Consider the following 7273-nt stretch of genomic DNA (forward strand, 5'->3'; position numbering starts at 1 on the left):
CTGATTTTCTTTACAATCCTCACGGTACTTTGTCAAGACATCCAAGCACTTTAGAAAGTGCCACTGAGCTCAGGGCTTTTGTTCCCTCCTAGTGTGATAGCCGTGTTGTGATGTGATGCTCTTGAGGGAAGGATTCACATCTCTGCCTGCTCCCACGCCCCCTGACAGTGAACAGAGACCCCCTCCTCAGTCACTGAGAGCTGAATATCATATCCGCCTTACCTGTTGTGCTAATTTTAGACAGGGCTCCACTACGTAGCCCTGGCTGGTCTGGAACTCAGATCTGTCTGACTCTGCCTCCAGACTGCTAGGGTTAAAAGCATGGACTATCATGCTCAGCCACCTGCTGTACTTTGAGGGGGTCATGGCAACCATGCACTCTTTTCTTGGGCTCACTTAGTCATCTGAAAGCATCTGAACCTAGTTCTCTTCCCAAGTGTCCTCTTCCTTTTCCAGCTCTCACATTTCTATCACCAGAATGAAGCTGGGTGAGCCTCTAGAAACTTTTTTTAAAAAGAAAGAATCTTGTGATACAGTTCTTCTCTGCCAAAATGCTGCCCTTCCTTTGACTTCTGTCTAGACAAAGCCAAATGAGGCAGAGAAACCAAAGCAGAGAAACTCGTGTGGAAACGTGGTGGAAACCAGCTTGTCTTGTTCTGCTCCTAGTGGGCCCTAAAGTAGAATACAGAGAACGTAAAAGCCCTATATTTGGGTCAGGAAGCTGTTTATTCCCACACCCCATCATTCCCCCAGAGTCTTCTGTGATGTCTAGAATGTGATCTATAACTGTTTAGACATGACACTTTCTGGATAAGGAAGAAAATGCTTTCTCCTTATTACTAGGCCCAACCTTCAATTGCATAGTTAGTGTAACTGTGGTAGGAGATGGTGTTTGCCTGGCAAAGTTCTGCCTGAACATGCTGCTCTTCAGGATAATCATGTATATAGATTGCTGTTTCATGACATTAATACCAAGGATCCTGGGAGACATAGGAAATGCATGTGAGACCTGGTCTGCTGTCCTAACTTTCAGCCTGTTGTCAGGGAAAACCCCAAAGGCATAGACAAGACAGATGATGGCAGAACTGTGGTCTATTGGGATAAAGAGCTTAACCAGAACCTGGACCATCCCACAGGAAAACTTGGAAATTCTGAAATCCAAAATCAGGTTCCAGCTTCATTAATAGCCCACTAGGGGCTTGAATGTGATATTTGCACCTGAGAAAGAAGGAATGAAAGCATTATCCTCAGGGTGAGCTCAAGAAGAGATGCCTGCTGAAGCTGTGATGTGGAGCTAGATAAAACCTAAAGCTCATCTGCACTCAACAGGTTTACCAAGGACGTAAAAGTTAATGAGAGGCCCGTGTACCAGAGTGATACCAACGGATCCCAGTGCCTGATCTGTTAGGAGCCATAGCCAGCAGGGATCTTAACTGCCCAAAAAAAGAATATAGCTCAAATGCCAACCAAACAAGAGCCATAAAACCAAATGAAAGAGAATGTGCAGGGCCATCCCAGAGACTTGGAAGCATGTGGAATCAATACTAGTCCTTAGTCTGGCTCAAAGTAGGGACGTCAGCTGTTGAATAGTCAATTCTTTCCATTCATCAATCTCTATCAAGTAGAACCTATTTGTCAAAGATTCAAAAGTGGCTCATTGGAAAATGTAAAGTTCAACAGAGTTTTTCAGCAAGTAGAATCTCTTTGTGTATCTGGTGTCTTGAGAGAAACTATACATTTAACCCTGGCAACTAAAGAGGCACCTAGAGCCTAGTGCTCATGTCCAATCCCTGTAGGGAAGAGGGAACCCCGGAAGTGTCCTATGGATCTGTCTGTCCCCTAGATGATGGCCCAAAACCTGCTCCTCAGAGTGCATCCAGGAGTTGGCGCTAACCGGAAACTATTCTTTACTTGCTATGGTTTTTATTGTCAACACTGGATAAGCTCTGTTTCAGCCACAGATATGAAAATAAATGTAAGTTGGTTAATTGTTTAGAAAGTGAAAGATGATTGGTCCCTTCCTACAGGGCATTTGGTAATGGAAAACACCTTAGTCATGAACTCCAGAGAGACACATGCTCTACATCACTTCCTTCATTAATAAACTACAAAGTTTCTGGTAGGGGCTCCCCTAGGCTTCTCTTGAGATGATATCCGTATCTGTCTTAGCCAGTTCCCATGGCTTATGAGACAATAGCAAATACTGTCTCAGTCTCAAAAGTTTCACTGAAAAAAAAGGTACCTAAGTTCCTTTCATTTCAATGGGTTGGAAATCCAAAGTTATTTCTTGAGGGAGACAGTACATTCCTCCCCTCTTATTAAGCCTCAGCTTCTTAGACAACAAAAAAGCAGCCTCTGCAGTTGCCTGATAAGCAATGAGGCATTTTCAAATGAGGACCTAATGTTGTTATATACATATCTATTTGGACACACACACACACACACACACACAGACTGGATTTTTGAGACAGGGTTTCTCTATGTAGCTTTGACTGTCCTGGAACTTGCTCTGTAGATCAAGCTGGCCTTTGTAGTGGCAAGACAGGCCTTGAACTCCTGTCTCTGCCTTCCAAGTTCTGGGATAAAAGGCATGTGCCATTAGATGGATTTTTTTTTTTTTTTTTGGTTTTTCGAGACAGGGTTTCTCTGTGGCTTTGGAGGCTGTCCTGGAACTTGCTTGGTAGACCAGGCTGGCCTCGAACTCACAGAGATCCGCCTGCCTCTGCCTCCCGAGTGCTGGGATTAAAGGCGTGCGCCACCAACGCCCGGCCTAGATGGATATTTTTGACTGCTCATTTCACTCTGGTTCACTGTAGCAATGGGCCAGCCTCTTACCATATGGGATATATACAATAGGCTGATCTTTTGGCAAGTTTTAGGTTTCTATAAATAAGATAATTAGAAGTTCAAAATTAAGCCGGGCGTTGGTGACGCACGCCTTTAATCCCAGCACTCGGGAGGCAGAGGCAGGCGGATCTCTGTGAGTTCGAGGCCAGCCTGGTCTACAAGCGCTAGTTCCAGGACAGCCTCCAAAGCCACAGAGAAACCCTGTCTCGAAAAACCAAAAAAAAAAAAAAAAAAAAAAAAAAAGAAGTCAAAATTAGGGATTAACTGGAGTGATATCTCAGTAAAGTGCTTGCTATTTATGAATACCTGAGTCTAATCCCTAGATCTCGTGAAAAGGCCAGGATCAATGTCATGGGCTTGGATCCCAGCACTGGGGAGGCTCTTGCTGGCCTACCAGCTTAGCCTAAGGTAAGCCTCAGGTCAGTGAGACCCTGTCTCAAAGAACAAAGTCAGTGGCTCCTGAGCAATGGCTCCCAAAGTCCTCCGGTCTCCACGAAGACACACACAAAGGTCAGACTGATTTGGAGTGGGCTTAAGGAGGGTACAGGGACTTAAGGCTCATCATCATTTGTACAGTATCAATGTCTAGGAACAGAGCTTCTGACATCAGACCTAAAGTCAAATCTCAAGTAATAGAACATTATTGTTTTACCTTCTGAAGACTTAGTTTCTTTATAAGATAGTGGTAATGCCTCTTGTATGTCACAGGTGTTAGGGCTTAAGAACCCACAACACAGCATTGTACAGAACTAACCTGAAAGGTAATTACAAAGCCAGGCTGAACTGGAAGTGCCAAGTGTTAGGAACCAAGGTCTGGCCAGGTGTGGTGGTTCACACCTGTTACCCCAGCACTTGGGAAGCTGGGGCAGGAAGGTGGCTGAGAATTCAAGGCCAGGCAAGGCTACATAAGAAAACCCTGTTTTTGAAAGGGGGAAGGGGACAAGGAGGAGCCAGAGAGTTGGAGCAAGAGAGATGACTCTGTGTTAAGAGTACTCGCTGCCTTTTCAGAGGACTTGAGTTCAGCTCGCAGCACCCACACGGTGGCTTACAATTTTAACTCCAGTGTCAAGAGATCTGATGTCTGATGACCTCTTCTAGCCTCTGCAGACACCAGACATGCTTGTGGTACATATATATACACATTCATACACATAAAAACAAACATCTTTTGTTAAAAAAGACTTCTCCATAGAAATACATGACTCGTAGCTGGCCCAGCCTTTTGCTACCATCTTTTTCATAAATTTAGTATGATCTCTTACTGATTATTTTCTGCACTTGCCAGTCCACATGTTCCTGATGCTACAATTCCATGTAGCTCTGATTCTCTCTTGACATTCCTTCTTTTTTTCCTCCTACTCCTCTTTTAAAGATTTTCACTTTTGAGATTTTATTTTACGTGTCAATGTTTTGCTTGCATGTAGGTGTGTGTGTGTACACCATGAGCATGCCTTGTGCCTGGAAAAGTCAGAAGAGAGTGTCAGATTTCCTAGAACTGGAGTTATGTTTGCAAGCTGCTCCGTGGGTGCTGGGAATTGAACCTGAGTCCCCTGCAAGAGAAACAAGTGCTCTAAACCACTGTTTTAAAACGAAGAGTTTTAGGGTGATAGTGGTGCATATCTTTAAATCCCAGCACTCTGGAAGCAGAGGCAGGTGGATCTCTGCGAGTTTGAGGCTAGCCTGGTCTATAGAGCTACTTCCCGGGCAGCCAAGGCTACACAGAGAAGCCTTGTCTCAAAAAAAAACAAAAAACAAAAAAAAAAGGAATTAAAAAATATTCTTTCACATGTTTCTCAGTTTTTCCAGTTTAGATTCTATGATTGGGAATCTGCCCCAGGTTCTCTTCCCATGCACATCTTAACTCAGTCAGCTGTAAAATTCCCCTGGCCCCTACACCAGGATCTGTGAACCTCGTAAATGTATCCAGGAATGGGAACAATACAGCAGCTTAGCGCTTCCAGAGGAGACAGAATCTCTGTCTAATGGTTATCGAGGTTTCTTCAAATATTTCCGTTTCACAAATACTATCATAAGGCCGACAGTGTCCTTTCTCAAAATACCTGGAAAAATGCTGTTTGTCCTGTGAAAGGAGTCATTTGTCACTTGAAGTCAAGGGAGGGAGAGGTATTATCCTTTTCTGACCCTGCTGCTGTTTTCATTTGTTTGTTTATTGAAGACCAAGTTTCACCATGTAACCCAGTTGGCCCCACAATCTTGTCTCAGCTTCCCTAGGGAGGGGATTACAGATGAATGCCATCATGCCTAACCCTAACCCTAACCCACACTTTCTCCTTTTTCTGTTTGCTTTCTTTGAGACAGGGTTTCATGTATCCCAAGTTGGCTGCAAACTTGATTTGCCTAGATTTCTTTGAACTTCTGATCCTCCTACCTCACCTTGGTTTTATGGAGTGCTAAGGACCAAACCCAGGGCTCTGTGCTTCTTAGGCAAGCACTCCACCAGCTGAGCTGCAACCCCCAGCCTCTCTTTCTTCTTATAGAACTGACCACGGTCGTAGACATAAAGATGGCCTTGGTCAACTTGGTCAATTAAATGTCCCCTCCATATCATGCCTAAGTTCAGCACGGAAGTCAGGACAATACAGTCTCAGTAGAAAGAACAGCCTCAAAAACAGTGATTCCAAAGTTCTCAAATCAGTCAAGTTACATTCCAAATAAAGGGCTTTATAAAACTACACTGAACTGTGTAGGTTTGTGCTTATTAGCAAAGCAGTATTTATAATAAAAATCCTAAAAAATTATGGGCTTGAAATTATCTTTAAAAATATGGGCTGGAGTTTAGGAATTAGGGTTTAGGAGTTGAGAGCAGTTGTTGCTTTTGCAGAGGACCAGAATTTTGTTCCCAGCATCCATGTTGGGTGCTCATAACTACCTGTAACAAGAGCTCCAGGATTGTGACTTTTTGCAAGAAACTTTTTTTTTTTTGAGACAGGGTTTCTCTGGGTAGTCCTGGCCCTTACTTTGTAGACCAGGCTGGCCTTGAACTCAGAGACCACCTGCCTCTGCCTCCGGAGTGCTAGGATTAAAGGTGTCTGCCACCACTGTCCGGCAAGACAACTTTTTTTTTTTAAAGACGTAGTCTCATGTAGCTTAGTATGGTCTTGAACTTGACATATAACTGAGGATGACCTTGAACTCCTGATCTTTATCTTCACCTTCCAAGGGCTGAGATTATAGGCTTTTACTATCATATTATATGCTTCATATATAATATTCATAAATATAAGGAGAATAGCAGGTCAGGAAGGTAGCAGACACATTCCTGGAGACTTGATTTTGTTTAACCAAACCAAACAATTCAAAATTAAGAATGTATATGAACTAATGTATGCCAATCAGTTCTTGGCTTCTAGTTTATAATTAAAAAAATAAAAATAGCATAAGAAATGCAATGTCTAACAGCCAACCTCAGTGAATAAACAGGATACAGATACCAAGAATAATTAACCCACACTAGCCAGTAGGATTCAGGATTTTCATTTTCTCATATGATCTTGTGGGGTAAGGGCAAGGAGATGTACAAATGACTATTGCACTAGTTTGTTCTTGGCTGAATATGAGAATGACCTGGAGGCTTAGGAGGAACTTAAAAGCCAGGGGCCCACTCTGGCTGGCATGGCTTCATTGCTCTGTGACAGAGAATGGATTGTATTTTTCCAAGTTCCCTCAAGTGCTTGCAGAGTGCCTGTGAGAATTAGAAGATACTGAATGAGAAAGTTAGTTTCTGAACTGGAAGTAACCTAAGTTGGCCTGCTTTCCTAGGGCAGAGAGTGGGGACTAGAGAATAATAAAGGCTGTTTGGCGCCATAGTGGGAGGCCATGATTTTATTCTGGAGGTATAGGTCTATAGCCACGCACATGCCAGCAGGGCGGAAGGCTCGAGTCTGAGGTTGCCCTTGTTTCCTAATCCCAGTGGTCACACTGGCAGCCCATAGCCTCTTTTGGATTGTTACATTATCTGGCTAGTTGGTTTTGTCGTTGTTTTTGAGACCGGCTCAAGGGCAGCCCAGGCTGGCCTTGAACTCCTGATCTTCCTGATGATGGATGCTCAGTGTCACATGTGGAGAGCCTGCTGGTTAAATCAGGGATGGAGCTTAATTCAGTAGATAGAAGTCTTTTCCCCTTCACTTAAGCGGAGCGTAAACCTATTCCGTTTCCTTTATCAAATAAAACTCTACCTGCCTGCCTCCAGAGTACTGGAATTAAAGGTGTGCACTGCCATATTGGCAAAGAGGCGAAGTAATTCCCTTTGCTGAGTACCTACTATGCGCCAGACATTAGCTTATAATTTTCAACATTAAAATAGACTAGCATACCCCCACTATATATATATATAGATAGATATCTATATCTATATATATAGAGAGAGATATAGATATATATCACTGGAGGCTTGGAGAGCTTTAGG

This window comes from Mesocricetus auratus, unplaced genomic scaffold (genome assembly GCF_017639785.1).
Source record: "Mesocricetus auratus isolate SY011 unplaced genomic scaffold, BCM_Maur_2.0 Super-Scaffold_100125, whole genome shotgun sequence".
Taxonomy (NCBI): Eukaryota; Metazoa; Chordata; class Mammalia; order Rodentia; family Cricetidae; genus Mesocricetus; species Mesocricetus auratus.